A 10,708-nucleotide genomic window follows, 5' to 3' on the forward strand; every position below is an offset into this window, starting at 1 on the left:
TATTTTTATTTTGAAATTTACCCCTAGCTGCTGCATTTCCCACCCTCGGCTTATACTCGAGTCAATAAGTTATCCCAGTTTTTTGTGGTGAAATTAGATGCCTCGGCTTACATTCGGGTCGGCTTATACTCAAGTATATATGGTAATTTGGACATGACTCGAAATGTACACAGTGTGCCACTGGGAGTGACTTTTTGCTGGAAGATATCCAGCAAAAGGTTGCGTGTTTGGTACATTTTCAGGCTCAGGTTGAGACTCACAGCAGCCGCGGGGGAGAAGGAGGAAGAATGTTAGCCTTCGTAATCCCAAACATACACAAAAAGGTAAAAAGGTGAGGCTTCCCCAAGGCGATGGGCTTTTTGCTAGATAAAAGCTCACCGCCATCGGGGATAACCTGCTCTGCAAGCTTATAAGAGGAGGAATGTCCAGTTGGGATTCAATACAGAGATGTTGTCAGGCTTTTAGACAAACCTTCAGAACACAAGAAGCCTTTTTACCGATTTGTAGTGGATGCCAAAGAAACTGAAGCGTGAGCTGCTTGCCGTATTTATGACCCATTTCTATCTCTGCCTTCATTGACATATCAGATCAGATATGGGAGGTATACTGTATATACTCGAGTATAAGCCTAGTTTTTCAGTCCTCTTTTTAAGACTGAAAAAGCCCCCCTCGGCTTATACTCGGGTGAAGGTCCTGGTTGGCTTATATTTGGGTCAGCTTATACTCGAGAATATATGGTACATTTATTATTTTTCTCTATTATTATTGGTATTATTGCATTTATTATTTTTCTCTATTATTGTTGCTACTATTACATTTATTTTACTTTATTATTATTAGGTTTATACTCGGGTGAGGGTCCTGGTTGGCTTATATTTGGGTCAACTTATACTCGAGATTATATGGTACATTTATTATTTTTCTCTATTATTATTGGTATTATTGCATTTATTATTTTTCTCTATTATTATTGGTATTATTGCATTTATTATTTTTCTCTATTATTGTTGCTACTATTACATTTATTTTACTTTATTATTATTAGGTTTATACTCGGGTGAGGGTCCTGGTTGGCTTATATTTGGGTCAGTTTATACTCGAGAATATATGGTACATTTATTATTTTTCTCTATTATTATTGGTATTATTGCATTTATTATTTTTCTCTATTATTTTTGCTACTATTACATTTATTTTACTCTATTTTTTTTATTATTTATTATGACACAGCAAACAAGATAGATATGCTGGATTTCATATCACAAAATCACAGGTCGAACACTTCCCAAGTTGTGATTTTGTGATATGAAATCCAGCATATCTATCTTGTTTGCTGTGTCATAAATAATAATAATAATAATAATAATAATAATAATAATAATAGAGTAAAATACAAAAATTATTATTATTATTACATTTATTATTTCACTCTGATCTTATTATCATTATTGCATTTATTATTTTACTCTATTTATTATTACTTGTATTATTTTCCTGTATTTATTATTATTTTTGCATTTATTATTTTACTCTATTTATTATTACATGTATTATTTTACTCTATTTATTATTATTATTATTATTATTATTATTATTATTATTATTATTATTACATGTATTATTTTACTCTATGATTAGTCAAAGGATCCATAAGCACATTTACATTGAAGAAGATGAGAATCATGATTTGATCAGAGTTGGACAGTCTTATCTCAAATTTGAGCTTGATGTAAATATTCAAAAACATTTAACCTACTGATGCCTCAATTAATGTAGTTTTATAGGTATCTATTTTTATTACTGAAATTTCCCACCCTTGGCTTATACTGGAGTCAATGTTTTCCCAGTTTTTTTGTGGTAAAATTAGGTGCCTCGGCTTATATTCGGGTCGGCTTATACTCGGGTATATACGGTATCTTGTTAGTATAGCACAATATAAGCCTTATATATTACTATATTGTACTATACGACTATATTGTGGTAAAATTAGGTGCCTCGGCTTATATTCGGGTCAGCTTATACTTGGGTATATACGGTATATTGTTAGTATAGCACAATATAACCCTTATATATTACTATATTGTACTATACGACTATATTGTGGTAAAATTAGGTGCCTTGGCTTATATTCGGGTCAGCTTATACTTGAGTATATATGGTATATTGTTAGTATAGCACAATATAAGCATTATATATTACTATGTTTTACTATACCACTATATTGTAGTAAAATTAGGTGCCTCAGCTTATATTCGGGTCAGCTTATACTTGAGTATATATGGTATATTGTTAGTATAGCACAATATAAGCATTATATATTACTATGTTTTACTATACCACTATATTGTAGTAAAATTAGGTGCCTCGGCTTATATTCGGGTCAGCTTATACTTGAGTATATATGGTATATTGTTAGTATAGCACAATATAAGCATTATATATTACTATATTGTACTATACGACTATATTGTGGTAAAATTAGGTGCCTCGGCTTATATTCGGGTCAGCTTATACTTGGGTATATACGGTATATTGTTAGTATAGCACAATATAACCCTTATATATTACTATATTGTACTATATGACTATATTGTGGTAAAATTAGGTGCCTCGGCTTATATTCGGGTCAGCTTATACTTGAGTATATATGGTATATTGTTAGTATAGCACAATATAAGCATTATATATTACTATGTTTTACTATACCACTATATTGTAGTAAAATTAGGTGCCTCGGCTTATATTCGGGTCAGCTTATACTTGAGTATATATGGTATATTGTTAGTATAGCACAATATAAGCATTATATATTACTATGTTTTACTATACCACTATATTGTAGTAAAATTAGGTGCCTCAGCTTATATTCGGGTCGGCTTATACTTGAGTATATACAGTAGTTTATACGGAAAGTCTTTAGCCTTCCCTGTCAGAGGGCACCAAAACATCTCCCAGGATCCCATGGTAGTGAAAGCAGTGCCAAACTGTGTTAATTCTACAGTGTAGACGCCCCCTACATTGCAGATATACACTATACATGATGGAGGATCTTGGCCAACATGCCGATGGATTTTTATTCCTTGCCTGAGTAATGAGAAGGTCCCGCAATTTCCTCTCTTTGGCTGCAGTTATTTTGATTGTTCTTTCCGGGCTGTGCAAATATGCCTTGCAAATATGCCTTGCCTGCTGTTTGCTCATAGTATTTAATTTCTGGTGCTAACAGTGGCTACAACTTTGATCTACGTCGCCTATGGGATCGCTTTACCGCCTGTGCCGGGATTTGATGCCTTCTTGTTATTCCGGTTGCTAAAACAGCTTGTCTCGGTTTTCAAGCCTCTGATCATTCATCCTGGGAGTGAACTCAATGGTGGTGAGATGATGTTTACCTCGATGCGGCGACTCAGTAGTAAACAGACTTTCCTTTCCTGCCTTAGATACCAATGATAGCCTTGGTTGCAAATGAGAGCATGTCTACGACACTTGTGTTGCCCTCTGGATATAGATGGATTGCATCTCCCAGCAGTCCTGACCTGGTGAGCATTGGACTTGCTATCCAACAACATCTGGAGGACTTAGTGATTCCAACTTCTGGTCTACAAAGAGGAGCAATTGGTATCGGAATTTAGAGTTCTAAGAACCATGGATACTGAGGGTCTGGCCTGGTGAGGATGGCTAACCACCAATGTTCCCAAAAGATAAGACTCACCAGTTGAAGGCAAATGACAGAGGCTTTATCTGCAGAAGAGAGGCTAGTAACACAATCTCATCATCTTCTGACTTTAAAAGCTACTCCTTGGCTTAAAAAAGCCTTCTTCGACCTTGTGGAAACTGGTGGATGAAGGAGCAGAAACGTCTCCTATGGTTTCTTTCACCATAGTCCTCCATATTTGTGGGCTTGACTTTTGTGGGTTTGATTATTCACAGATTGGATCAATAAATTCTCTATAGGAGTCTCTAGGTCCTCAGCATGACTCTATGATCAACTTCCATCAGAAGTTGACCATCGATTGGAACTAGAGGACCTAGAGAATTCTAGAGGCTTTTGTAGGTCCTCCAGAAGTTGAGGGCACCAGACGTTGACCATTGAGTTGTACTGGAGGACCTAGGGATTCCTAGAGAGAGGCTGTTGTAGGTCCTCCAGAAGTTGAGGGCACCAGAAGTTGACCATTGATTCGTACTGGAGGACCTAGAGATTACTAGAGAGAGGCTTTTGTAGGTCCTCCAGAAGTTGAGGGCACCAGACGTTGACCATTGATTCATACTGGAGGACCTAGAGATTCCTAGAGAGAGGCTTTTGTAGGTCCTCCAGAAGTTGACCATTGATTCGTACTGGAGGACCTAGAGATTCCTAGAGAGAGGCTTTTGTAGGTCCTCCAGAAGTTGACCATTGATTCGTACTGGAGGACCTAGAGATTCCTAGAGAGAGGCTTTTGTAGGTCCTCCAGAAGTTGAGGGCACCAGACGTTGACCATTGATTCGTACTGGAGGACCTAGAGATTCCTAGAGAGAGGCTTTTGTAGGTCCTCCAGAAGTTGACCATTGATTCGTACTGGAAGACCTAGAGATTCCTAGAGAGAGGATTTTGTAGGTCCTCCATTGTAATTCTATGATCAGTGTCCACTTTCCCTCAATTTAACCAGCAACTATGGTCTTTTCTAGCGTGTCATGTCTTTTTGTGATATGTCCAATGAATGATAACTTCCGTTGAGTCATCTTGGCTTCTCGGTAGAGTTCAAGCTTGTGGATTGTTCATCTCAAGGTATGACATTGTACTAGAAAAGATAGAGATGGGTTTTAATAGTGGGGTGGGAGATAATCTTGAATATGCGGGGGGAAATGGACTTCTCATTGTTGAGCAAGACCTAGAGTTTGTTGGGAAATCATCCTGGACTACTCAAGTCTAAATGTAGTTAGATAGATGATAGAGTTAGATTGAGGGAATCCTTTCCCTGTTTCCAAAGCATGCCTAGATAGGCTTTACTGTGTTTCACTCTATCCTGTTTACGTCACATCCCTTTCTTTGAAGTTAGTAGAAATGTGACTCTCCAGGGACACTAACTTCTCATTGGTCAGAATGTCTTTCATGGCCCCAATAAACTAGACCATGAGGTCGGAACCATTTTGGTTTTTTCTCTCTCTCTTTGTTCTTCTACCTAACAAGCAGCATCTTGCTGTCCCTCCTGGCAAGATGTAACTATGTAGATGTTTGTTATTTTTCCTTTCTTAGTTTCCCTTAGAAACCAGTCTAGAGTAGACTAGACAGCTCCCAAGCCTTTCTATCTACAATGGAGTTCTTTTAACATGAATAAATACTTTTCGAACTTTTATTGAGACTCTGCAGCCCTTGCAATCCTAAATAGACAAAGGCTTCTCTTGCTCACTCTGTGTAAGTAACTGTTGCATGTGAAAGCTTTGCTTTTGCTACTCTGCTGTTTTTGGTGGAATCTCCCTCAGAGAGGGTTAAATTGAGTCTAACCGCTCAGAAATTACCACAACAGAGTTGACCTCCGCAGGTCTTCTTCCTAACCAGTTGTGGAAACTCATTGGGCCAAGCTTCTACACGAGTCCGCTCTTTCTGGTGAGAGATATGAATGGGGGAAAAAACCACATCCTAATGGGTATACACATGCGCACGCACAAGGCATTGGAGATTGCTGAAGGCGCAAGTTTAAATCCCACATCAAAGCGGAGAGCGGATCGGAGCCGCAGCGCTGTTCAAAGGCTCCCGTTTCCCTTTCTGGGAAAGACAGATTGTCACTTTGATTAAGAGATTCGAACAAGAGAAGAAGAAGGCGAAAGCGGCCTGGTGGGGGGAATGGAGAGAAGGTACAAGAAAAAGCACACTTTAAAGAATATTTGGGGTTCAAAGGACCGGGGGAGCTGAGCTGGACGGTGCAAAATCAGTGTCGTGTGATGATAAAAAAAGTTGAATGTTATGATTGAAATGTCAGAGCAAATGCCTCGCTCGCTCGCCATTCATGTGCTAATAATCTATATATATAAAAGAGTGATGGCATCACGGCGACTGACAAAACAACAAAACTACAGGCCCCCCAACCTCGAAATTTGACAACACAACCCATCATCCATGCCTCTAGGTTGATACAACAAAAAGAAAAGAAAAATAAAGTCCTAATTAGAGGGAGAGGAATAATTGCTTTTATCCAATTGCTGCCAGTTAGAAGGCTAAGCTCCTCCAATTTGGTCTCCTAGCAACCCAATAAAAAATACTGAAAAAATTTAAAAACACTAAAAGATTAATACAATAAAATACTATAATAACAGAAAATAACTAAAAATAATACAAGAAAATAATAAAATATAATAAATAAAAAGATAACTTACAATAAAATTAATTAAAAATACAAATAACGTCAAATAAAAATTACACAACTATTTTTAACCAATACCACCACCACTTTGCCACAGCAATGCGTGGCCGGGCACAACTAGTCACTAATATAGTCATTCTCCTTTCATTTCTCCCACATCCCTGACCCTTCCTTATATACAGCTTCTGGGAGGATAAAAGGCAATCAGGTCATAGTGGATGCAATCATATCCTCCTCTTAAGAGAAATAGTAGCAAAGCGGAGGCAAATTGCTATGGGATGTCTCACGCCCATCCGTGGAAGCAAGAGAGTGAAAATTGAGTGCTTACAAATCTTTGAGTGCTTACATTTCCATTGAATTTTCCTTGTTTTTATTAAAGTAACGTTTCTATCAGGAGGGCTTGGATGGTGTCTTCCTGCCTTGCAGAAGGGGGTTGGACTGGATGGCCTTTGGAGTCTCTTCCAACTCTATCTTTCTATGAATGAGCTGCAGATATGCAATTCTTGGTTACGCATTTATACCTGCGATTGTAACGTTCCAACTCCTATATAGGATCTTGATTTGTATATAATGGCCAAGTATTATTAAATTCCCAAACGAGGCCGGGCTGTGGTACAGCTTGTTAGTAGCCAGCTGCAATAAATCACAACTGACTGAGAGATCATGAGTTCAAAGCCAGCCCAGGTCGGATTGAGCTCCCAGCCATTAATAGCCTAGCTCGTTGTTGACCTAAGCAACCCGAAAGACAGTTGCATCTGTCAAGTAGGAAATTTAGGTACCGCTTTATGCGGGGAGGATAATTTAACTAATTTGTGACACAATAATAATAATAATAATAATAATAATAATAATAATAATAATATAAATAATAATAATAACCCAGCAGCAAAGAACTGGTGGGATCACCAACCTTCAAAAGTATTGGAAAATGAGCACGCAAAGATACTGTGGGACTTCCGAATCCAGACTGACAAAGTTCTGGAACACAACACACCAGACATCACAGTTGTGGAAAAGAAAAAGGTTTGGATCATTGATGTCGCCATCCCAGGTGACAGTCGCATTGACGAAAAACAACAGGAAAAACTCAGCCGCTATCAGGACCTCAAGATTGAACTTCAAAGACTCTGGCAGAAACCAGTGCAGGTGGTCCCGGTGGTGATGGGCACACTGGGTGCTGTGCCAAAAAATCTCAGTTGGCATTTGGAAACAAGAGACATTGACAAAATTACGATCTGCCAACTGCAAAAGGCCACCTTGCTGTGATCTGTGCGCATCATCTGAAAATACATCACACAGTCCTAGACACTTGGGAAGTGTTCGACTTGTGATTTTGTGATATGAAATCCAGCATATCTATCTTTGTTTGCTGTGTCATCATCATAATAATAATAATAATAATAATAATAATAATAATAATAATAATAATAATAATAATAATTTTATTTTTATACCCCGCCCCATCTCCCCGAGGGGACCCGGGCCGGCTTAGATGGGGCCAAGCCCAGGCAACAAGCAATATAAAACTCAACAATAAAAACAAATCATAAACAAATAAAATCACATATACCAATAAAACAATAAGCACACTTTGATCAAAACCATAAAAACTTCCAGCAGTGTGTGGAAAAGAATGAGGAAGTACTCCATCAAGGACTCGGTGTCACAGTGGACGATGAAGCAGCAGCTCTCCCTTGTGGCCAGAATCAAGCACACCCTCATAAAGCTGGAAGCTGGAAAATGTTAAATTGTCTCTGTGTCTGTCTATACGTCGTAGGTCTAACGGCATTGAATGATTGCCATGTATATGTGCATTGTGATCCGCCCTGAGTTCCCTTCGGGGTGAGATGGACGGAATATAAATACTGTAAACAAACAAACAAACAAATAAATGTGGTGGTGTCTCGCTTTCCTTTTTAACGGGGCAAATTTCCAGAAAGCTGGGAGCAGATTCCACAGCAAACATAGATAGCACTGGACTTCAGAAAACATCCTTTTCCTCTCTCTCCCTGTGGTCCTTTATTTCTCTTTTCCAAAACCCATCTCAGTGGAAAGAAAGCCTTAATACTTATTATTTATTAGGCTTAAATATTCCCGCTCGCAGCCATGGTGGCACTGGATGCAGAATGTTATATATTTCCCGCCGCGAATGCAGAGACATGGGGCTAAATGCAACGCATAAAAAACTTTATGGGCCATAAACAGAAGCTCAGAACCTTTTCCCGTTGGCTGTCAATCCGGCTTCCCTTCCAGGCTGGACTGAACTCTTGCGGATGCCCTTGAAAGCGAGGAAGAAATGGGAGGAAGGTGATGCAAAGGGGTAAAAGGAGGCAAAATTAGAGGGCTGCCGTGGCCTTGGTTATTTTGTACCCCGGTGCTATGCAAAGCATGCTTAGAAAGGCACCCATTTCCCCTTTCTCCCCGAAAGCTTTTCAGTCTCTTGGAAAAAGGCAGACGGGTGCTCTGAGATTACAAGTTCTGATTCATCTCCGACTTTATGGCTGATATGAGATTAGTCAGCCGGCGTGGGAGAAGAAGAATGGCCATGAGGGCTAGAAAAAAATCTTGAAAGACCTGAGGGATAGAATCCTGATGGAACAACCCTGTGCTTTACACACAGAGGCTTTCTGTTTGGACTGGGAAATAAGGTTTTCAAGGGGTGCAATGGGATGACATGACGAGCCTTTGGAAAACATCCTCTAGTGAACAGGGAAGGGATGGAGCAGGGTGCCATGGTTTGGTAGTCAAAGTCAAGGTATGCATGTATATATGTTTGCCTGTGTACACCACATAGGCTGTTGCTAGGTGAAGTGGCCCTCTGCGATGCCATTGGATTGGTTGTTGCTAGGTGAGGTGGCTCTCTGCAATGTCACTAGATTGGCTGTTGCTAGGTGAAGTGCCCCTCTGCGATACCATTGGATTGGCTGTTGCTAGGTGAGGTGGCCCTCTGCAATGTCATTGGATTGGCTGTGGCTAGGTGAGGTGGCCCTCTGTGATGCCATTGGGTTGGCTGTTGCTAAGTGAGGGGTTGGCTGTTGCTAGGTGAAGTGGCCCTCTGCAATGTCACTGGATTGGCTGCTGCTAGGTGAAGTGGTCCTCCGTGATGCTGTTGAATTGGCTGTTGCTAGGTAAGGTAGCCTGCTGTGATGTCAGTGAATTGGCTGTTGCTAGGTGATGGATTGGCTATTGATAGGTGAGTGGGCCCTCTGTGATGTCACTAGATTGGCTGTTGCTAGGTGAGGTGGCCCTCTGAGATGCCATTGGATTGGCTGTTGCTAGGTGAGGTGGCCCACTGCGATGTCATTGGATTGGCTGTTGCTAGGTGAGGTGGCCCACTGCGATGCTATTGGATTGGCTATTGCTAGGTGAGGTGGCTCTCTTCAGTGCCATTGGATTGGCTGTTGCTAGGTGAGGGGTTGGTTGTTGCTAGGTGAAGTGGCCCTCTGCGATGCTATTGGATTGCCTTTTGCTAGGTAAGGTGGCCTGTTGTGATGTCACTGAATTGGCTGTTGCTAGGTGATGCATTGGCTGTTGCTGGGTGAAGTGGCCCTCTGCGATGTCATTAGATTGGCTATTGCTATATGAAGTGGCCCTCTGCGATGTCATTGGCTAAAGAGAAGGCTAACGAATGTGTAAAACCACAGCTCCCATCATTCCGTAACATTGAGCCATGGCAGCGAAAGTGGTGCCAAACTGCATCCATTCGACAGCCCCGTGGACGCACGTTCGAAGACAGAACGGATTCATTGGTTCCCCGGTTCGACATCCACAGAATGCAAGGCAAGATTCCTCTGTTTCTGTGCTTCAAGCGGCAAGTGCTCCAGTTTCCCCATAACATGCAAAGCTGGGCAGGAAACCTCTCTTTAGCGCCTTCTCTCAGATGTGGGAGTCCTTGCCTTAAGCCGCGTTGGCCTATTGCCGGATTACTGTCCGTTTCGGCGCATGGATTTGGATTACCCTCGGATCCCCTGCGTCCTGCCCTATGCCACGCTGTCCCAGTTACAGGGCCACTCAAGTGAAAAGGGAGCTTTGCAATTATTACCGAAGGGGGAGGGAAAGGAGGGCTGTGTTCTCCGAATATTATTCCTTCTTACGTCCAATTTGCTCAATTTGATTTCTCAGCAGGAGGTGCATCTCCGCACGGCGAGCTCAGAGAACGCAATGACTGGGGCCTCGAATCCCCAGTCCTCCCCACACAGGCTTGTGTGATCGGCTGAAGAGTTTAGTTCATCATTAAAGTCGGGATCATATTTGCCGTTGTGTTTGTTAGGCAAGAGGAAGGGGAGCAGGAAAGTGTTCATGAATCTGAGGGTGATTTGGAATCTGAGGAAGAGATTTTGCAAGTTCCCACATTTCAGGAGAGGCGAAAAGAAACA

This window comes from Anolis carolinensis, unplaced genomic scaffold (genome assembly GCF_035594765.1).
Source record: "Anolis carolinensis isolate JA03-04 unplaced genomic scaffold, rAnoCar3.1.pri scaffold_11, whole genome shotgun sequence".
NCBI lineage: Eukaryota > Metazoa > Chordata > Lepidosauria > Squamata > Dactyloidae > Anolis > Anolis carolinensis.